Source organism: Aphelocoma coerulescens, chromosome 2 (genome assembly GCF_041296385.1).
Source record: "Aphelocoma coerulescens isolate FSJ_1873_10779 chromosome 2, UR_Acoe_1.0, whole genome shotgun sequence".
In the NCBI taxonomy this organism is placed as follows: Eukaryota; Metazoa; Chordata; class Aves; order Passeriformes; family Corvidae; genus Aphelocoma; species Aphelocoma coerulescens.
In genome coordinates, this window is record NC_091015.1 from 102,266,699 (window position 1) to 102,291,040 (window position 24,342).

Consider the following 24,342-nt stretch of genomic DNA (forward strand, 5'->3'; position numbering starts at 1 on the left):
GAGTTCTTGAACCCTGTCTCCTGTGCTGCTTCATTACATCTCCCTAATATGTATTCAGGTATTATAGCTTACATAGTCATTGGCATTTTAAATAGTTCTTATTTAACAGCAGCTGTCTAGTGTTTTCTTTTACCCACTCATTGTTTAAAGCATATTTTTCATCATATTTACAGTATTTATTTGAAACTACAGTCTTTTACCAGTGAGAGAGTGTAATGTCAGCCTCAGGTTGAACTTTTCCAGACTAGAGATGCCCTGAAGTTCTTTTGCTTGTCCACACTACTGAGTGGGTGGGATACAGATGACATACAGATGCATCATCTAGAAATGGGTGGCACACCAAATTCTCCTTGACAGAGCTACTGCTTGACCAGCAACCTGCCAGGTTAGTATGGCTGCATACTGCAATTGGTGTGTGCCATCAACTAAGTAGGTGTTATTTCATAATGTCTAAAGCCACTTTACTGTCATGGCACTGGGAATGTATCACAGTGTTGGCATCTATCTAAAGGGCAGTGAAGTATTTACACTGAAGTGAGAGCTGCACTGATCAGGTGTGGTTGGGAAGGAGACCAGGTGACTGCCTAAACAACACTGACGTTGAAATAGACTGTGAAAAGGTGAAGAAGGCATTTTCAAAATTGTGAAGAATAAAGCAGGAGATGCTGAAGTATGGTGATGTTGTGTCCACAAAAAGGTGATTTTTGTGCTTAAGCCAATACAGCCATCTGCATGTCCATCAAACCTGGTTCATCACAGCTATTAACTAGACCCCATTTTATCTACAGTTTTTTCGCCTGCAACGGCATTTCACCAATGATTGAGGGATAGGGGCTTAAACAAACAAACAAACAAACAAGCAAACCCAACACTTGCTAATCTATTTTCAAAACAAACTCTCAATAATTAGGCTGGAAGGGATGATTTCCCTCAAATACCTACCTGCAATTTGGTAAAAAGATATGAATAGTTAAGATTAAAATGAAATTTTTTACTTCCAGACAAATGATATGTTATATTTGAGATAAAACTTATATATTATTTCCTCCTATCTTTATGTTCCCGTGAGAAAAATGAGAGAAAATCATTTCAGGTTGGTCCAAAATTGATTTTTTCCACAATTTTTCAGGTCAGCCAATGAAGTGAAAAATCAATTCTCCACACAGCTCTAACTCAAGCCCTTCTTGAATATAGAATTATTACTTTCCTCATGAGCATTTTCCATGGCATTCCTCACCACATAAATTAATTTATCTTAATTTGGCATAGATTAATTAATTTATCTTCACAATACTTTTACAAAGAACTGGGACTGCTATTTTGATTGCAGACAAGAGAAGTTGAGGTATAGTTACACTAGAGAGCAAAAATTGCTCTTTTGGATGCTCCCCACAACTACAATCTAATTTAGCAGAGTAGTTAGCTGTTGCATAAAATCCAGAGCTCAGACCACAGACTGTTTAACTGGTCAAAGCACATTTCTCACAGACATCAGCTTCCCCTATGCTTCCATAGTGCTTTTATGAACCGGGTTACAGGGTTTGATACTGGACACCAGAGACTGGAATCCAGTTAGCTATTAGCTAGGAGAAATTTGCTTTCAAGGGCCATCACAGAAGAACCAGATCAGAAGAACAACAGAGTTAGAAATAGTTAAGAAGGATAATAATAAAATAAAAGAATATCTATCCCCTGTAACAGTAAAATACTAACAGTGTTGGATTCTCCTGTGCTCCAATAGAAGTGAGGGTACAATACTCTACTAAGACACTCTGCTACAAGCCATCAAAAGCTGCTGCCAGAAATAAAAGACTACACAATGAGGGATATAGGATGAGATCACGCATCTTTAAATCATGAATACTACAAAGACGATGATGATGAATGTTCGAAGATGTATCTACACCCAGATACAACCAGGACATTCCACTGACAGGACTGCAGGTTCAGTGACATGCCAAAATTTTCCTGTATTGTTCATCCCTATTCGTATTTTTTAAAAAGTACCTTGACATATTGCTTGAGATCCAAGGCAACTCACTTAAAATCATGTGGGACAAAATTCTGTGTTTTAGTATGACACCCTTAAAGTGAAACCAAACTGTGATTTGTCTATCTCAACGTCTTCCTTCAGTCTCATTACTGCACAAGCAAAGTGATTTTCATTCTGAGATGTGATTAAACTCCCATTTATGTGCTGATTGAGGCATAGAATCTTTTATTGGGAAAAAATATAGACTTCAGAGTTGGCAGTGGAGCGCTACAGTACTACACTCTGTGAGACCATTAAATTTAATCCTTCCTTCAGACTCACTCCAGGGGTGATTTCAATTAAATTTGTTCAAAATTTATCAGTTTCCTGCATGTATGCATAAATGATTCAGAGGCACTTACATGTTCACTGAAACAGAATGTATTGAAGGGTACATATTATTATTATAACTTTTCACAGGTTTTTTTTTTATAAAATTTACCTAAAAGGAGCTTCTATTATACAAAACTCTAGTCCTCTACATTAAATACCTTGCTGTTCATTTGGAAATCAAATCTATTTTTCAATGAAAATCTTGAATATTTCTTAGCCATCAAAACTGCCCTTTCCTTTGGCATGATGGTACAGCTATTTCCTAGAGGGAAAATGATGGCATTTGTTTTACTTATGACTTGAAAATCTGTTTTCTGTCCGCTGCTATGAAATACGGGATTGTTGATTCTGATGTAGTTTTCAGAAGGCATGATGGAATTTGTGCATGCAATTCATCATAATTTCTTTATTTTCTCAATTAACATTATGGGAGGTGCACTTTTGCACTAAACAAATACATCAGTAGGGAGAAGAAAAACAATTAACACTCCACAAGCATCTCAGAGATAACGTTAGATAAGGGGGCAAGCACTTAGTTCACAATAAATGTGTTCGCTCTTATCTATCTACAAGAACCTATTAGATCTTTGTGCCCTGAAGAATTTATCTGCAGGAACACATTGTGTGAGGCCTTTGTTTCTTAACATGTATCTGTACCTGAAAATACTGCTGGAGTACTTACCTGTGTGCCTGGTTAGGGATGAAAACTTCATGCATTTCACACTCACAAAATTTCCAAAGCCCATGATAGATCTACCTGGGGTTTGGTAGCTTCTCATGTCTACCCAATGGAAAAAGGAGAAAGGAAACTAAGTAGGCATTCTGTGTCTGAGTAAAAGACCTCTGAACACTATGTAAGTCAACTGTTTCAGCAGGAAGGGGAAAAAGACCAGCAAGCTGATAGAAAATATATATTTCTACCAAAATATATTTGAGCATCTTTGGATGTAGCCAAAGGCTCAACTGTTAGCAAGCTACCAGAATTAAGCATTACATTTTACTCATCACCTACTGGATTCTGCTGCTTCCTCCTATAAAACAGCCCTCACTCAATGGCCAATCAACCCACTTCAATAAGACTGCTTATTAAATAAACTACCATTCTGACTGAGTAGGAGTGGCAGACAAGACTAGCATAGTAAGCATTTTGTTTTAATTACCTGCTATAATTCAATCTATTTATGCTTTTGTTCTGATTTCTTTTCATGATTATAAACTCTGGGAGAATGCAGAGCCTTTCTTAAGTTATGCTTTATAGCTTTCTTTCAAATGAACTTAACCTGCATTTTAAAGATGACATCAGATGTCATCTTCTGCTTCATCACAAATGTATGAGCCATAAACCACTATGCATAATCTGACTAGCTAAAGCTGACTTCTTGGGGACACCTTCTCTACTCCCTCCACCAGGGAGCAGGGCAGGATAGTGGCTTCAGAGACTTAAGTGGTTTGTCTCTAATCCTGCCAGGACATTCACAGAAAATTAGCATGCATTCATCTATCAAGGTAACCTAAAAGTCACAGTTGCTCAAAAAAACCTGAAAAAGCAGCATTGATAGAAACCATAAAGTTCAAGGTAGCATATACCAAAGTTAAGATGTAAAAATTGCCACTGTGCTCTGTCTAGAAACCAGATCTTCTACAGTACTCAATTCACTGCATCATTTTACTTATTTCATGCTGTAATTCCTGCAGAAGACTAATGATGTTGGTATTCTGGCTTTTAGTCTGTAGCAGATACAGCTACAGTTGTTTATTTTCATTAATTTGGTCTTGGCTGGCATTATAGAAAAAACACAGCTATACATAATTTGTTTGTACAGTGACTAGCACCAGGGAGTATTGGCCCATGACTTGAGCTTCTAAGAATTACAGTAATGAAGATGATTCCCAAAGGAAGGTATGCTTGGCAACTTTCAGATATAAGACAATAAATTTTTCTACCTTCTTTGGAGATAGAAACCAAAGAGAAAATGGGTGGTGCAACTGTTGCACATTTTTTATATATAGCTGAGAAGTTTCCTGGAATAAGTCCAGAGAAATATTTCATGGCCCAATCGTTACTTATATAAAATAAGCTAGTGTATTGAATAATTGCATCCCTTTTCGTCTTTAACGAGATCACATCCTAAACTATCTGAAAATTGAACCTCATGATTCTTTTTACCTTTGTACTTTTAAATAGTTTGGATTAAAAGGGCATTTAAAATTTTTAGCCTGTATTTTTTTCAACTAGACACTTAAAATCAGGTATCTGAGGCTTGCTCATTTAGATTCCTAATTTTATTCATTATAGTCCCATATTCAGGAATATTTAGGAAACAAATAATTTGATAAAACCCAAAACTCCAGAAAAAAAGTATTTAACTTAAAATTATGAGGAAGATTTGTCTGCATAAATTATGAAAATGCTGGCATCTTAACCTTTCAATAAAACAAATTAATAAGAGAACATTAGCATTTTCCAGTAGTTTATACTTTACAGGTAAAAAAAATGATTTCTAAGGACTTTTGGGCAAGTGTTTGTCATTAATATTTGAAACAAAATTCTAGTTATTTTTAACTTACAAATTTCAAAGAAATGGAGTATTTAAACCTATAAGAAGCAGAATTTTGTTTTCAGGTCATATTTGCAAAATGCATGAGGTTTAAAGCCCCACAGTGTATTAACATCTGAGAGGTGCTTTGTGTTGTCACAAGTTGTAAAACTTATATGAGAGTCCTGTGTTAACTCTCTTGTGCTTCTGTGCACTGAAGCTAAACAAATTAGGTATTTCACAAGGTAGATTAGTAGAGCCCTTAATACTTAGTATATAAATGCTAATAGTGGAACTTTTAAATAAGGTAAGCAGAAGGAAAATTAAATCTTAAAGGGAAAACTGGTTGTGTCTGCAATCCCAAGACAAACCCCCCTGCGATTTCAATATGTTAATTTACCCTTTTTTTCCTGGTAAGTGAGGAAAGTAAATTGAATGCTTTAGCAAGAAAATAGTTTAAGGTAATCAATCCAAGACAAAAAGTGAAGAAAAAAAACCCCCAACCTAGCCCATTTAATCCTGATGCATTTATAATGCTCCATAAATGTACCTGGGTCTTCATAGAGCATTGAGAACAGGACATTTCTTCAAAAAGTTCACAGTTAATGATAAGAATTGACATATTCTTTTACTATTGGACATGCTGAAACACACCTTGCCATGACGTAACATAACTCCATCTGCATCACTCCTCCTTCCTCACAGCCCACTTTAAAGAATCATATTTTAAATCTGCTTTAATGTATTGTTTTAGGGAAAACGTGCATAGTTTGCTATGGAGTGGTTATACAAATGGTATTAAATATCCAGCATGAAATGAACATAATGTGCTGAAGTACTGGAATCACATCAATGATAATTCCCAGATATATTTTATATATATTTTTTCTTATCACATAATTGTGTCTATGTGTGTCTGCTGGAGCATAATTTTGTTAAAATTTTAAAAAGCAAAATTGAAAAAAATAGAACATATTTGAGCCAGTGCTGTATTTTTTACCAAAGCCTGTACTGTAAAACCTGTCATAAGTGGCACTGAAAAACTCATTTCAAATGTAAACAATTATACTACATTCTTTAACTGGCTTTTTTTTTCCCCCCCAAGGGGAAAAAAGAATTTTGATTCAATGAAACTTACTGAAATTCCCTTAAATTCAATTTACTTACCCCATTTACTTATTTTCAAATACCTAAATGTCATCATTTTTCCTTCAAGAGAGGAAAAGCATGTAACCCTTACTTTTAAGTTACCTCTATCTTAAATCTTCTGAAGGGCTCTTGACACATAACAGATACTCATACTGCCACTTTCTCTTGAAAATCATGGGATCCTGAAGAGAACCTTTATTGCATGCAGCCTCACAAAATAATGCAGCAAAGATGAATGCAATAAAACAGTGCTTGATCAGACACCAGAACACAGACCTAAAGTGTCTAGTCAGAGAAAAGTGTGTGACAAGCAAATTACATAACTTATCTCTGTTATTATATGCATTTTCCTCTTGTAAAGAAAAAGAATTTGCCTCAGTCAACAAAATAACTTTAAACCACTTCCCTTTATCCTAGGTCTTCATAACAGCATTAAAATAAGAACTTAGTTAAATATGGAATTTGCTGTTATATCAGAAATTTTGAAGTATCTAGAGAAGCTGGGAGATAGTAAAAAATAGGGTAAAAGATGTAAGACAGACAGCAGTAAATTTTACTGACAGGGAAATTATTGGATCAAATGGTGACAAACCTAAGGCTAGCCTTCTGATTGAGCTGCTTGGATGCTTTATAAATGATTTTGGTAAAAACAATGCTTTGTTCCTGAAACAGCTGGTGTTACAAATTGAGAAAACATGGTCTACACAGAGGATGATCTGTCTGTAAGCAGGACACTTGCATTGATTGGTTCCTCTGCCTAGAAAATGCAGAAGATTGAAGAGTAATGGGAAAAGGATGAAATTCCAACATCCGTAGGACAGGAACCTCACCCCTAGGGTTTAACAGGAACATGTGCTACAGACAAAGGACATATCAAACTTTAAGCAAGTGAGGAAGAAGGCCAGTGCTAGTTTACCCACCACAACATGAACCTGATGTACTGAAGGGGGAGATAAAAGGGGAAAAAAGGTAGATGTATTCTGGGATGGGTAGACATCAATGTCTTTGTGCATAGGCCTGTGGAGAACCGATCTGAAATGTCATTATCTATTCATGCCATGCACATTCAGAAGAGCTGAATTCAAGCCAGAGCACAGAGACTCAAACCTATATTGTAGCTGGAAACCAAGAGAGCTGTGGCCATTGTCCTAGCAAAAGAAAGGATGAACACACAAGGAAGCAGCTCAGAAGGCTACTATCAACTATGATAAATTTAGGCAGGGAAGGACTGACAGAAGAAAAAATAAAAGTGATTGAAGATAATATTCATGAAAAGGTATGGGCTGAAATTATCAGCTAGTTCTTTGTGGACAGAGAATTGAGATTCTGAAAAAGTCTTCCTGTGGCAGAGAAGACATAAACAAATCCTGGCCAGCTTTAAGACCTGCAGACTGTAACTGCTGACACTACTGCTTTCACCATGTTAGAAAGAAGCTTTTTTCTTTCCGCTGTGATGGTAATGATGAAAAGATATTTTTTTCCCCCTCAAAGTTTTAATTTGTATGAGAAAGGCTATGTAAACTACCTGCATGAAAAATTAATGTTCTGCTTTTGTAAAACGGCTTCTAATACAGATATTTCCCATGGGGAAGTTCAGCTCCATGACTGTATAGGGCATGGGGAACTTTTTGCAAAAGGTCTGGAAGCATGTCACTACTCACATGTGATATAAGAAATTCAATCCCCATTGCAAAGAAATTGGATGTGTTTTTTTCCTGTCTTATCTAAACCTCCTTTAACAGTAGGTCTCAGAAATTTTACCTACCCTCATATTTGAGAAATCTGGGATTTTTATGACACTGATGAATTTCAAATGTAGAGGTTTCAAGCATCCAAATTTCAGTTCTGCAGAAGCTTTATAAAGAAGTTTTATAAAGAACAATATCCTTTTCCACAGTCTTTGGCCCACAAAATGTAAAAAAAGCAAAAAGGAAAGGTTACTGAAATCCATATGAAGGTTCAACTGTTTCATTACAAGAACAGTTTTAGAATATGGGAGGCCAAAAATCAGACATCTGTTGAGTTCAGAATTTTTTTCAGACTCACAGGTGATCAGTGAGAGTTGAGAAGTCTTCATACTCCACTGAAGATGGATTTGACATTACTATGCTACTGGTGATGTCAAACATAGGCCGCTCTGGTTTGTTTTCCCTGTCAGTTCATGCACAGGAGCCAGACAATTTATCTACTCAGGGGACAAGCTTGGCAGATGAAGAACCCACATGCCAGTTTATAGATTTTGCTTTTCCAGCAGTGGCATTTGAAGCTGGTTGGCCTTTGACTGATTTTTATTGCAGACATTTTCAAGCTGCTATGTAGCTGGTCTGTAACAGGATTACCTTTCCCTTTGGAACAAATGCAAAGACATTTCTAAGTATGAAGATTTTATATTATTTTTAAATATGATTAATGTTATGCAACTTGTGTAGGTATTGTTTGGTTTGTAAGATGGGAATCATTACATACAAACTAGATATCATAAAATACAATAATTAAAAAAATAGAAAATTATTGCTCAGGTGGAAATAAGATATTTGATGCCCATCCAATGCCTATCCAATGTAACCTATTGTTTTTGGTGTTTACACAAAAGATTTGAGGTTAAAAAAACCCAAATCCAAATGTATTTCTGAATTAGTGAGCTTTCCTTCCACAAATCTGTCCTTGGCCTTCTCTCTGTCTTACGTAAGTCAACAAGTTTTGTGCATCTGTTATTGCTTCACTCACACAGCCACCATCTTGATGTAATATTTCTGCAAGACAAAAACAAATTTTTCCAGCCTTCCACTTCATGAATAAAGCTTTTATTATTATTTGACTCAACAGGAGTAAAAAAGAGACTTGAAAACAAGGCCAGAATACAGACTGCATTAAATTCCCAAGTAAGCCTAAATATATCTTGGACTCAGTCTCCTGAACAGACCATTGGTCCCCCTGAGAATGAATGTTGCAAGTGAGCTCAAAGAGGAGGGTGAATCACTGCTGGCATGTCCTGAGTTACAAAAAGTGATTGGAACAGGTAACTGTGTGCCTGGCACTATACTTGTGCTTCCTAACGTGCTGGAAGAGGAGTGCACAAAATGTCCGGTCTTTTATAGGTGGTATGTGCTTTATTAAAGAGGGCTTGGAATGCTCTCATCATCTTACAGTTACAAGCACAGAGCTGGTTTTGTGGTTTGGTTTGGTTTTTTTACAAGATAAATGCTCTGATATATCTAAAGCCAGGGTAAATATACATATGTTTGTCTATCATACCAGGGTGAGGTTCTATTCTAGAGCTTTGTTTCTGTTTAACTAAATAGTATTTCTTTGAATCATTGCCTAAAAATGTATTACTATCTCCATTTATAATTATACTTTTACAAGTCAAACCTCTTATTTTACTTTCTATGTTAAGATACTCTGAAGTATATGATTAATAGAAAAAAGAAATTCTCCACCTCTTCAGACACATAAAACAGACCTTGGTACATGACTTCGCTCAGTTACAACAGCAAGATTGATATTGAACCTCTTTTTCCCTATAGATACTGCAATCATGTCATATAGACTTTAAAAAATTCTTCTCCAATGCATTTGGATATAAATATACATTAATAATCCTTTCTTCCTTTCTGAATTATATGTATCTTTAAAAATATTTGTTTTTATTAAAATGTAATCTTCTAAAGCACATGATATTTACTTAGGCTCATGCTTTCATCATAACCTAATCTGTCATATTTCAGCTGGATTTTCTTTTCATTCAGAATTCTCCATTGTCCTAGCAGCACTCAGAACTGAAATCACACAAAATTTACAATACTTTTTAATGCTAAACTGTACATTTAAAATATTTGTGGCATTATCACATATTAATTCTATGTATAATTGTCATATTATAAAATTATAAAACCATATAAAATGGCTTCAGCAAACCAAAGATTATGTGTTCTTTATTGACTGCTATAGCCAAGTGTCAGATGAACAATTATTTTTGTCAAATGAAGGAGAATGCAATTGTTTTCTTATTAATTTTCTTGCTTTAAAGCTTACCACTATGTCTTTTCAAATACAGTGAGAAGTAAAATGGTGAAAAGCTCTACCAGCCTAACAACTCCAGGTCACTCTATCACTGTTGGGAATATTGTTTTAACTCTCCATAATCTTTATAGCCTAACTTTTTTCAGGTATTACTAAATAAAACTTTGTAATACATCAAGGATAACTTTAAAAAGAGGAAAGCTAAGCATAGTTAAGTTAAAAAAATTATTTAATTCAAGTAACTTTTGATCAGGATCTGTAATATAGCTAAACATCAGTACTGAGCTTTGTCCTAGAAGACATTTTGCCTCAGAGTGATGAAAAAAAATGAACAATGAAGAAGATGGGTAACAAATGCTTGCTTCATAGTTAAAAAGTATACAACTAGAAACTATGTTTCTGAACAGAAATATTGAAATAATGCATCAACTCTAATATGAGTCATCCACTTGCATAAGAGTTGGTTTTTGGTGTCAGGCATCCTATTCAACCCAGGTAGTATAATACCCCACCCACCTTACAGCCTAATACCAAGCAACATCAGATGAATTGGATGAAACAATTTCAAGTCACATTCTGTTATCTACCCAAACTGCCACAGAAAGATAAACACATTCTAAATTATCTTATAGCACCCAATGTGACAAATACTCAAATACAACAAATGTATTTGATGGTGGTTTGCCACAGGAACAGATACATGTTCCTAATTCCCATTTCCTAATGGGATATGACTGGTAGGAGATAAAATTAAAAGTGATGGAAGATACTGGTCTCATCCATACTGGTGAATTTCAGGTTGTGCAAGCCTTGTTGTTCTGGCTGGAAGGAGACCAAAGGCCGCAACATAGTGTAACATCTGCACATATAAGGCCACTGACGAACAAAAAATGTCAGCTATTTGTGCTAAAAGTGGTTCTCATGCCACATGTTGTCTAAGATCTCCCTAAACAGATGCTTGAATCATCAAGTGCAGCTCTTCAATAGCATACTGAGACACTGCCACTTCACGCTGACGTGCAATCCTCCACCTCCAACAGTTTCTCAAAGAAGTAAAGAACTAAACTTACCTATTACAAGGGATTTGTTTTTCTTAGTGGTTTGGGGTTGGGTTTTCTTCCTGTCTAAAACCCCATTTACTGCTTCAAAAATGTACTTGAAAAAGAGTAAACATGCTCACCCTGGTATTGTCAGGTAACAGAGTGCACTAGAACTGACTTGTGTGGCACAGAATTGCAATGCAGCAGTTCACATGAGGAGTCTGCCTGCGTGTGTGATTCTCTGACTGCCACCAGTGCTTTGTGCTTGCCATGTTACAGACAGATTCCTTGACCCAAACTTTTGCCACAGATATATTTTCTCCTTCCATCTAGCTTTCTCTTTCCTTCTTTCTCCTTCCTCTAGGTTTGTTTCTATGGACAAAAGAAGAAAACATATTTCCAGGCAACTTGCTATATTTACAATCAAGTGACATGGCAGCCAGACCATTACTTATCAACTTTCCATTAAACTTTAATAGATTAATCATCAATTATTGAGGGATTAATGTTCAGATCCAGCTGTGCTGTCCCAGTTCAGTTCACAAGTGCCAGCAAAGATACTTTATGGCCTACACTGTTGAGCATTCAGATTCCCAAGAACCTCTTACTCTCACATCCAGCTTTCTGAAGCAGAAAAAAGAGGATTTTTAAACTGAGTATGCAGACAGAATAAGAGAGAAGAAGAAATTTGAGCTAAAGAATAATTTTCCAGTGGATGGGATTGCTCTGAGTTTTGTAAATAAACATTTGCACTTGAAAACTAAAAAGAAAAGAAAAAACAACAAAAAACCAAAACCAACCCAAACCCCAAAATCCCACCTCTTGAACAGCATCTTTTTAAGCTAGGTGAAATATGCTAATCTGAAACATATTATGCATAGATTCTATAACATGATCAAATGCATATCTGCCACATAGTGGCAACAGAAAGGGATAGTGACTTATTACTGTACAATAAAAGTAAAATTAACATTCTAAATGTAGCTGAATTTTGGACCTAAAACCAGCCCAATTTTTATAATAGCTGCACATATTTTTAAAAGCTTCTGAGACACAGAGGGTACTAATAAGAGTAGCAGATGAAGTGGCCTGATACTTTCCCCATTAAGAATGAAAACTGAAATTCTGCACCATATATATATTTTGTCAGCTATAAGTCCTGAAACACAGGTCAAGAGTCAATAAGACTTTAACTAAAGGAATTGGTACTTAACATACCTTCTTTGGAGATCACTGTGCACATGCCATAAAGACAGGCTCTGTCAAGCAATCTTTCCCTTCCCCTATCCCTGCCAATATCCATCTACCTGTCAATCCACCTGCCTATTAGTATGCTGTTCAAGGTTGAAAAGAAATACCAAAGAAGCGTCTCTCAGTCAGCTTTCATTGCCACAAGGAATAAACAATGAACAGAGAAACTTCAGCACTAGTTCATTATAGTCACTTGTAAACAATTAAGAATTATAAGCAGAGTCTGGGAGTAGGCAGGTAATTACTGAGGTAAAAATTATATGAATCACGGTACTGAAGCTGTCACATGCAAATCCTACAGGGGAAAGTGAAATGTATATTGATATATAAGGAAGGGCACCATTGTGAAATGCTAAGTGTATTACCAATCATTTTGCTAGCTGACTGTTTTCTTTGATGAGCCTGGGAAGTACCAGATGGAAATAATTTTGTCTTTGGCTTTCACAGAAGATTCAAATACGTGGAAGAAGATATTGGAAAAAAAAAATTCAGTGCAGTCAATACAGGCCCCATCTACGTTACCTGTGGCTGGGCTACGAGGCTGACCACATGAGAGGTTATTTAGTAAATATCTCCTGTACTCCTGAATTGACAGGCTACTGGTGCTTTCCAGCCTCCATGAGCTGTGTGCATTGCTCTCACAGATATGCTTGCACAAGAGTATGTGCTCCAATATATTCTCCTTAGAAGAGACAGACATGTTGTAGCTGCACACTGTAGACCAAAGTCTACCTCTCTGGGCACAGGGCGAAATTTTATCAAAGTGAGTTAATAGTTGGTACTCCATTGCTTATGGGTGGAATTGTTACAATGTCTTCAACCACACCTATAAACTAAAAAAACCCCTGAAAGAGCACCAGTGGACTTTGCTTGCAGCACAACCCTCTGATGGATATTATGAGGGAAAATGAGTAATGTTTCCTTCTGTTCATTTGGCAGTGTATTGGAAGACTAATAAAATCTGCATTACTTCCAGAAGAAACAAATGTGCAAGAGGACATACATTTAGACGACCAAGCTGGTTTCCATTTCTGACTGTCCTAATGCTTTGAACAGTTATTTTAAAGCGAGTTGAAAAGAAGACTGGTCAAAAGAAAATTTACATGTGTATTAAAATAATTTTACAAACATTTAATAGAAATTGTCACTCTTTTCTCAATGCTGATGGAAAGAATAGACCTGAAGAATCTTTTAGGGTGAAGAAGACGAAGGCAGGTTTTGTGACTGTTCCAAACATACATATATATATATATATATGTGTGTGTGTGTGTGTGTATAATATTGGTTTTAGCTTTGGAATAATTCTTTTTTTCCTCTTTCTTTCCTACATTCACACACACGACAACAATGCATCTGACTAGAAATCATTTGATACATGTATTTGACATAAATTTGCTAGCAAGCCAAATACACAAGACAGTATAAGTCTGTAGCTATACCACCTTGGGCTTTGATCTTGTCAGATCTCATAAACTAAGCAAGATTGGGCCTGCTGTGTAATTGGGATGGAAGACCTCCAAGGAAAACCCAGCTGTTGTAGGAAGTGGTGTTGGTCACTCAGTAGGTGGTATTATTCACTCTGGCTCTGCACTGAATCAATGCCGTGCTAAGATGCTGCTGGTGGTATTATCTGTGCACCATACATAAATCTAAGGTGCTGACCAAGTGGGCTAATTAGATATCCCCTGGCACATTTCACAAGAGCTAAAATTGTTAACTGCAGCAACCTGGACAAAGTCCAAACTGAATAAATACATGATGCCAACTTAAATATTCTCTAAGTTGCAACTAAATAAAGTACTTAAATACATTTAATTCACTGTATGCTGTTTTGTATCATTTATGTACGTTGTTAAAAAACTGCCACATTTTACTCTAGAGGTGATGACATTTCACTGTTGGTTGAACTAATTCCTTCATGGCCTATAAAACACAGCCACAGTGAAAAGCATCTTGTACAAGTAAATATTTATACAGAGCGTTTTTACTGCTATGAAATTTGTTTCTCAGAATATATCATACGCCTTAGTTAGGCCAAGTTCTTTTTGTGAACAAAAAATAAAAGAATTGTCTTATATTTTTAACTCCCTACTCATTCATCATCTAGGTAAAATTCATCATGTAAATTTTGGCAGATGGACAATATTTTCCTTTACAATAACCTAAAATTAAAAACGAAACAAAGCTTTCCAGGTCTTCAGAGCTTCAAATATCTTAAGGTTGGACAGAAGTGTATTAAAGTTTGTATTGTGTATGCAACTCTAGTCCACAGTGTACAGAATTCACTGAGCCATTAAATAAAGTCCATTATTAAAATCTCAATGTTATGTGGCATAATTACAATGAAGTTTGGAGCAACATCTTGAATTTTTATTGCTCTAAAATGTACAAAGTTAAAATTAAAGCTCCTTATTCAACTTTGGATTTTAGACCTCTGATAACACTGTCGGTAAAACATCAGCAAGAAGCGAGATTAATGGCAATGTAATTTTCTCAGGAGAAAGAACCTCTGCTGTTAACATTCCAATTTAATTATTTAACTGTCATTTTAAAAAATTAACACATGATATAAAAAGCTATACATTGGATTACATTTGTATAATTTTGCCAAGACTGAAACTGTGTAATTCAACACAATTTTATTTGGCAGTACTCATGTGAAAGGAAGAATGTATTTAAATGTTCATTTTAATGACATCTTGTTTGAACAAGTCATAATAATTAAAGATATAATAACTTTATCAGCAGAATTAGCTGTCAGATCACTATTTTATTGTTGATCTTAGAATATGATGAAATAACCTTGTAGAATATTTTTGAGGGAGGGAGGGAGGAAGGGAGAGAGGAAGGGAGAGAGTAATGCTGGAGAAAAAATCAACGATTCTTAATCATGTCGAAATCACGGATATTATGGATAAATGTGGACCATCAAAACAAAAGTAGCAATTCCTGTATTACTCTGTACTGATATATTCTGGATGTTCTTGAAGGAAATTTTTTGGACAGCCTCAAGATTCACATACAAAAGGAAGAGTTTTTTACAAATCAAATGGGGGAGTTTGTTACATAGTAATCAAACAACCCTATTTTCTTAAAGCAAATTTTATTTACTAAAATTCTGGAATCTCTTACTGGCTATAAGAGCACTTCATCTCACTCAAGACTGCAGGGAGATGCCTAAACTCATTTGTGAGCCGAATCCTAGAAACTTTTCTCTCACCTAAGCAACCAAGCACATCTTTTTCTTTTTTAACATGTACTTCAGTGTTTTCTGGCACATTTTATACTGAAAGGTGTACAAAACAGAAAATATACCAGGACAAATAACTGGAAGTGAAATTTCCCAACCCACAGTGAATGCTCTGAATATTAAAGTGAAGAGTTTAATGCTGATTTCTTTTTCTTTCATGAAATTTCAGAAGGAAAAAAAAAATTCATGTCTTCCTGTCTTTGTTGTGGAAAGCTTTAAATAGGTTGAAAGTTGACTACAACACCCATATACACACATATATATATATATACACAAAAACTAACCTAGTCACCTTCTTCCAACTCTCACCCCTCTTGGCTTCTATCTAGACGAGTTGAAATAAGGGTAAAATTCATTTTAAAATATGACTGCATAGTTTTTATTACAGAATTTTAACAAAAGATGAAGTGAATACCCTTTTCCAACTATTTCCTGAAATAAATAAATAAACAGGTAAGGAGAATATATGTTTTTGTCATTATTTTTATATAGACTCAATTCTTTTTTCTTTAAATTCAGAAGAAACAATATTTAGTCACAGAAACAGAATTTAGATTAACATTAATTTGCCTATTATTTGTTAGTTCATATACTATTTAAAAACGGGCTGAGGTAGGTAGATTGAAGTATTAAACAAAGTTGTGGGAGATGGGGAAGAAAAGGGGGAAACCCAAAGCTGAGAAATTTAAATTCAGACCTCAAATAAGCATGAATTACTCCTCCTGATGTTAGCGGATGTTTTAAAATAGATGTGGCCACAGATTTCAGATGCCTAAAGCTAGAGTTCTAAATCCACATTTAGGCACTTAAGTAACACTGGCTTGATTTCAAAATGTATGTAGAACTGTAACTCCCACTGTTTTTGAAGTAACACTTTTGTCAGGTTATATTTATGAAGTTATCTCAATGCAGAGTTGGAAGTTTAGGGATGCAAGTCTGAAAATTATGAGAGCTATTAATTAATTTTTTTTCCAGAAATATAGTGATACATTTTAATGTGTAGCCAAAAATCGTATTTAAGGTCCTTTTCTAATTACCATACACACATGGTGAAGACAGACACAACAAAGAGAGCTCTCTTTCCACTGGTAAAACCAAAGACAGGGCTTGGCAGAGGGCAAATGTTGCTGACATCTCAGGGACACAGGTGCTTCACCCTTTTGAGAGAGACATAATTTAGGTGCTTAATTAAGGGTTCCAGAGAGCAATTGTGGGTACTTACAAAGAAGTTTTTTCTTGGTTAGTCAGTAAGGGCACATCTTTTTAAGTTTTTTATTGACCTGAGTGAAACATTCATTGAGACAGTTAAACACCAAAGGATACAACAATGCTTCCCCAAATTTTCCCCAAGCTCTGGGTTTGTAGAAAACTTTCAATAGAAAAAAACAATTGCACTTTAGGAAATGATATGGTGCAAGCATTTGAGGATTTGATCACTCAGTTATGTCCAATAGATTAAAAAGGGCAATGTATTAAAATAGCCTGTTTCTTATCTCTGCATATATGATATCAAACTACTTAAATATAAAAAACTTGTCTTTTCCACATTAGGTATAATTTTTCTTCTTGCAGAAATTTTAAAAGTTTAGGCTTAAGCACGTTAATGAAAAATGTTTTATTAATTTTATTAATTTTAGTTTGAGTTATATAATTATTTCTGTAACAGTCAACCTTTCATGAATTCCTGTTACTGTACTTTATTTAGGACTTTGTGCTTCAGCCATTGTGACAGGTACTGGAAAAAGTGGGACATATATTTAGATGCTGCAACTCTGCATTGTTTGGCAAATCCATGGTGAAAGAGAATTACAGAAATTTACATCCCTTTAAAATCTGATATTTTGCTTGATTTTATATCCATCCATCCATCCATCCATCCATCCATCCATCCATCCATCCATCCATCCATCCATCCATCCATCCATCCCTCCATATGTTTAAGACAGAATGTACATTTATCAACAAATTTGCATTCAGTGATTCAAAAAAAAGGAAAGGATGAAAGAGATTATTTGTTACAGCACACTTTAGACAACTACGTTAAAGTTTCAGGACTCTGAATAAAAAATCTATAAATGAAAATCAAAATTTCCTTTAAGGGCAATTCACATACCCTCAGGTCCATGCTATCCTACAGTGGATTAGAAATGAGTAGACTCATGTCCCTTCATTTAAAATAAGATGAAGTCAAGAGTTTAAGGGTTAACCCAAAAACATGTGTTCCACATTATACAGAGAAGAGGAGGAACAAGAGGAACAGGAAATTGACATCACAGAGGACAACAAAGTCTTAAATTCAATGTTGTGTTTAGAAGACAAATAACACCAGGACAGAATAACAGCAGGAAAGAAGTACTTATACAACTTAAACGGAAGGTTTTAAAGGATCTGACAGCTGCAGGAAATTCTTGCACAAAATTATACCTGCATAGGTTAGTTTCAGGATTATGATGTTTTAAACATTGCTAAAATATTCATATACAGCTAACATAGACATCCTTTGCAAATGTATCAGTTTTCAACTTTTACATCTATGAGGAAATAAAGTCCTCCACACTACATTTGCAGTACTCTGATGAGCAATCAAATGGGTGATTTCATAAGTCTATATATGCTTCCTGTGCTTACTTTTGTAATTATTTACTTTTCAGCATTTTATATCAACCCCCAACTAAGTTTGGGTCCAAAGCACTTTAATATAAACCAGAAATACTCACATAAGATGATTCTTACAAATAATAAATTCAACATATGCATGTTTGTTTTAATTGACCACAGACTGATGTCACAGATTACTTGAGATGGAAATGTACCTCTGTGGACTTATTCTTGTTTCCTCATGCACAACACCCAAAACATTGCACAAAGTCTGATGCTGGTATTTCTCTAAGTTACTACTGTTGAAGACTTAACCTCAAATCACTTTCAGTAAGTTGCCAGTTGACAGAACAAAAATGTTCTGTCATGAAAAGCTATCCTGAATGCTCTGAAGTTATGGGGTTTTTTTCAGATTGGTTTGGAAGTGCTTCAAATAGAGCTTTCTTGTGGGATTTGACTCTTCAAATTCCATCTCCCGACACAAACCAGAGGTGGCAAAGACGTTTTAGAGCTTTAAAAGTCATAGAACTCAGAGGCAGTTCCAGAAATCAATGCTAACAGAGAGAAGGGAATTGTTTTCCAAACTGACAGTTTTTCCACTCTAGTTGCATTCTTACAGCCTTAATGCCAACACAGAGACACTTATTTTTCTCCTTTAATATAGCATTCTCAAAAAAGATAATTTCAGTATTTTAGGGTTGACCCAAGTCCAGTAGCACAGTCACTAGCTGAGTTCTTCTCAGCTGGAGGATTGACAGCTATATACAGTTAAACAATGGTTCATGTCCCTATTTTGTTGGGCTTGTGCATGTTGTGTGGGCTCTACTAAATTATAAACTGCCTGTTTTTTGTGTATTGATTTTTGTTTGTTAAAGTTCTCAAGAGGTTGCATGACTTCATTCATACAGAGGAATACTTCATGAAATCTTAATCAAAGCAGCAGCTACATTGTCAAAAAAAGAACTCACATTTAGATTCTCACTATTCCAATTCACATTAGATTTTTGTTTACTTTTCCAAATTTTATGTTTATTTTTTTCCTTTAATTCCTGTGTTTGAAAATTTATCATTAAAGATCAAGTTCAATGAGAAATCATTCAGTATTTTAATATAAGCTATTGACTTCTTGAAAATTCTCTGCTATTGGAAGGGCTCCATTCTTGAACTGGGTGAGGAATTTGCAGAGACATTGCGTTTCACTAAAGTTATTCCCTCATTCAACATAGATTTCCATCCATCATGCAACATAAAAGTCTGTCTACTAAGAGCAATTAATTAGTCTTCCCACTCACTCCTTTGACACTCACATTTCAACAATTATTTTGTATTTAAATAGCACACAGTGCTTAAAACCCAGCTGTACAGAGCAGAACATCATTCCTTCCTAGTCTTCCACAAGGATGAAAACCACTCCATATGCAAGTCACTAAGGTAGCCCCTAATGGTGGATATATTACTGATAAGTGTGCTAAGCATATTTTTGTTTTCCTCTTCAAATCCATTAAGAAACTAGTATAAAAGCCTCAATCAAGGGGTTGCCCTACCAGTGATAGCAACAGCAGAGCAAGACGCAGAGCCATGACATGCTTTTCCTTCCTCTAATCCCTAAGACACCTCTCAGGTATACTTTGCAGAGGAGTCTCTAGCTGGCAGTCAGGCTTTTCTAACTCTTCAGTCCCTGTTTACCTCTTCAAAGTTAAGAATGACAGACCCACTAGGACAGCATAAAGAAAAAACCCAGAAATCTGAATTTCAGATTTGTAGAATTTTGATAAAATTCAGAATGAAAAAAGTTACAGGTGTCAGGAATTCCCACAGAACAAAACCCCCATTTTCCAACCCAGTTCAGCGAACTATTAGGTTCCTATATTTTATAGAATATATAAAGAAATTTCTTCAAAAGTGTTTATTATTTTGTTTCAAAAGCAATCTCAATTCTACTTCACACTCCTATCAAACGCCACCTAATAATTCAAAAATGCTCAGGCAATGTTGCACGCATTTCAGATATGCAGGAACACACCTGCCCCAGCCTTTCCCATTTTTGCTTTCTATTTTAAAACAAAACTAAATCAAATTTTTACACTTTTCAGTCTTTGGTTGCATACATGTATTTAATCTCTGAACAGAACATGAAAAATTCCTTTCCTGAGGAAAATAGTTGATGTTTCTTGACCTGCAATGTACTGATATATTATGATTGCCAAAATTGTTAAGTATATGTACAGAAAGTGCTCTTACTGCTCAGTTTTTGCAACACTGTTGGATGCATGAAAGTAGAACTTGCCCTTCGGAGTTATGCTTAATATTGAAGCTAGAGGGAAAAAAAAAAACCAAAACGAACAGAAGCACGTTAGATTCAGACTAAATAGTAATTGAAAAGTTTATAAATGAATTGGCAACAAAAAGAAACAGAGTAATTTTAGATGAATATTGATCACCAGTCAGTCGAGACTAAAGAGGGAAAAGGAAAGCTGTGCAGATATGAGGGAATGAGAAGTTACATTACTGGGAAGGAAAGAAGGAGAGAGAAAATATTATAATATTGTAAAATTTCAATACATATAAGAAAATATTAAACTGCTAGTAACACTTTAAATGGAGGTCCTTAAATGCTGATTCATATACATGTAATTACTGAGCTTCCTTAGGATCTTTTTAACCTTAATTGAATTTCCAATGATTATTAAGAGCCTGTTTATGTAAGGTGAACAACTACATGGATGTTCCATTACACAGCTGTTAAATCTCAGCAAATACCTTTTTAGGAATGATTTGGTGTTTAATTAGCATACAATAACTCTCCTCTTAAAACTAAATTAAATCTCTATTTGAGAAACTTAATTTAAAGTGTTAGCCAAATGTGCATACCTGCAAGGTGGTAGTTTCAGATTTGTGGTAGCAGTCAAGGTCTAGTAATTCTGCAATGCTGAAGGTTAGAAAATCTGAACTCAATTCTCAAACAGGTGATTTTTAACCTGATTTGCCATGTACCAACACACAAACGAAAGACAAGAAGTGATCATGTTGCTGTTATTTTTCAATCTTTAATTAACTTTGAAATATGATCACTGAAAAAATCAGTAAAACAACACAAAAATACTTAAACACTATTTTTGCTGTTAGAATTGTAATGTTTTTGTGAATATTTACAGAAATTTAGTGTTAACTGAGGTTTCATTTTTTTGTTTGGGCAATTTTTTCATCACAAGAAAATGAGGATTCTGTCCACCCAATGGGATTTGCCTTGTTTCTTTACCTTCTTTCTTTACCTTTCCACATGCATGAAAAGTGCATCAGGTCTGTTGCTGTTTTGCAGACTTATCAAATCTTACAAGTAGAAGTGAGACCTAGGGCACGATATCACTATGCACTTGAACTCGGAGCACATCAATCTTTTTCTAGCTTTAGCATTAAACTTACTGTGTAAGCTTTGACCAAGCCAGGTTTTGAGGTGCAGATCCAAAGCCAAGAAGAAAAGGCTGAAGCCTCAAGGGGTTAGGGCTGAGAAAAACCCAAGACCACCCCACAGTGCTATTGAGATTGCGGGGTTTCTATGCATGGCATCCTTTGCAGCTAGCAGACTGCCTGCCTGAAGGGACAGAACCTGCCAGAACAGCATGCCTAGACCTAACCAGGAAACCACTGTCAGCAGGGAAAAATCCCCACCCAGACTTGTAAGAGGTGACCCCTAGATCCTGTCCTGTTGAATAATCAAAGCAATAGGTGGGAGTGGCACTACAACAGCAGCTCTTCCTATGGCTCTGCATGGAGCAAGTTAGCTTCGTGGAGATCTGTAGATTTTTGAAACATTTGTTTTCCTTGCAGGGCAAAAGAGTGAGAAAACATTGAGATTTTTAGAGGACAGAACTTTCATTTTCCAGCAAATTCCATGCAAGTATGACAAAATATGGCCTGTTTTGTTGAACAAACAGATTAGATACATTGTCAACCAACAAACAAACTCAAACCAGACTATTTCTTGTGAGTAACCATTCAACCTTCTTAACCTGGCCATCCACTTCTTTTGCCACTCCTGTGCCAGTAGAAGACTTACAAAGAAGCTCTCAGGGATGCAGAACATGTGGCAGGAGAGTGTCAGAGTGGGTACTACTAAGTACTGAGCACTCTCAGTGCTCCCAAGCTCACTGGTAGCTCATCAACAGACACCTAAGGTGCTGGGGATTTCCTGCCATGCCTTAATGCTACAGAGTTTCAAGGGAGCCCTATGGTCAGGCATCTAGATGCAGTTACCCCCTTTCTAGTGCAAAGCATAATTCGGGGCATTTGCAGCTTGTGTTGCTTGGCAGCCTAAAGCCCAAGTGATACTTTCCTTTCTGCTGGCAATCCACCTGCTTAGCACTTGGAGCATAGGCCAAACCACTCAGTCCTGATGGTCTTCTGAGGACTGAATTTACATGAGCAGTGCCTTCTGGCATCTGTAATTAAAGGAGGAGGATTTTTGCTATCACTTTTTAAATCACATGAAAGTAATGTCACGTCTTTGACTGATGATCTACTGATGAGCTGCATGTGGGCAAAGATATTCCAGAAGTGGAACTGAGCTTGTTGTTAAGCTAAAACAGGATGAAGACTTTGCCTGACCTTGGTGTTACCTAGGGTGGAGCATCACTCATAAAATAGTGGGGAGAAGATCTGGCAGAGGGCAAAAGGGAGGGAACCTTGCATTTTTCAAGATTAAAATATATGTTGTACATATTCTTCTGAAACATTCCCTGTAATTTTTTATTAATAATGCATCCATTTTACTCTGATTTGAGACATGGTGCTAGCCAAGGATGTGTCACTGGAAAAAAAAAAAAAAAAAGGTGAATTTTCAAAAGTCCAACACGTCAAGAACATGAACAAGCCAGTAAAAAAATCATCCATTCATTTACGAATTTTACTTCAAGTGGCAATAACATTATCTTTTTTAAAGCAACAATAGAAATATGTTTATTTGTTGAACTTCAGCCCACAATTATTATAATTTTTTATGTGCTTGAAATCCCAAAACAAAACCTGATAGATTTTGAAAAGTCACAATATATCTTATGCATACAGCAAATCTTTATTGATGATGTTATGCAGAGTAGACAAATCTTAATCAAGAATTTATTTAAAAATAGTTTTGAAGTCTAGCTCCTCCAAACTAATTTTCTTGACTACTTTATTAGGTTAATAAATAAATTAATAAAATATATAAATAAATAAAATTACCCAAACACTTCAGTATATATGGCTAGAAAAAGGATTTGAAATAGGTTCCAAACTGTTTGGTATATTTTTGTCTCACTGCAATTTGCCTTTTTGCTTGAGGCAGATACATGAAAATATCAAGGATAAATTGGTTATTTCCTCATGATTTATGTGTATTTTTTAATCAGTAGCATTTTTCTGGATAGGAAAATAATTCCTACAGCTGTACAGACTAAGCAAAAATTTTCTTTAAAAATGAAAGTTGACATTGGCTCTTCAATCATCAGTCTGTATTTTCACAAAGATAGTATCTGATGCTGAGACTGGAGTACCAGCAGTACCTACCTTCTCCTCCCCATTTGAGATGCAGCAGAGAACACAGTGAAGAAGACTAAGGTTACTGTGGGGAGTGGAAGACAAGGATAAAGATGTGTCTGTAGGCTTTGTTAGACCTTTTGTGTATGTCTCACTCTTTACATATGCCTGTTGTCTGAACATGCAAATGTTAGAAATGTTAGAATGTTAGAAAAATAAAGAAAACTGTTTGCAATTAGCTTCTATGGCTATGTAAAATACAACTGAAACAGAAACTTAAAAGCACTGACATTTCTTACATTCAACCATTTCTGAAGCTTTGCTACAGCTTCCACTTAAAAAATAAGAAAAAGAAGTTTCTGTGGTGAGAAGAAATATTAGGAGTAAGATTAGAATTCTTTCCTTTTTATTTATTTTCTCTTCAAATCCTGGCCAGTGTTAAATCCCCTGCAAATTTTTTCTTTTATGGTGACAGATTACTTAGAACTGGATCCTACAAAGACTGGAACAAATCAACATTATTAGTTCACAGGGAAAACCAGATTTGTCCTGGCCAATAGTTCAATTCTTACGAGTTGTGAAAACTTCCACTCCTTACTTCCATATGTGTTTATG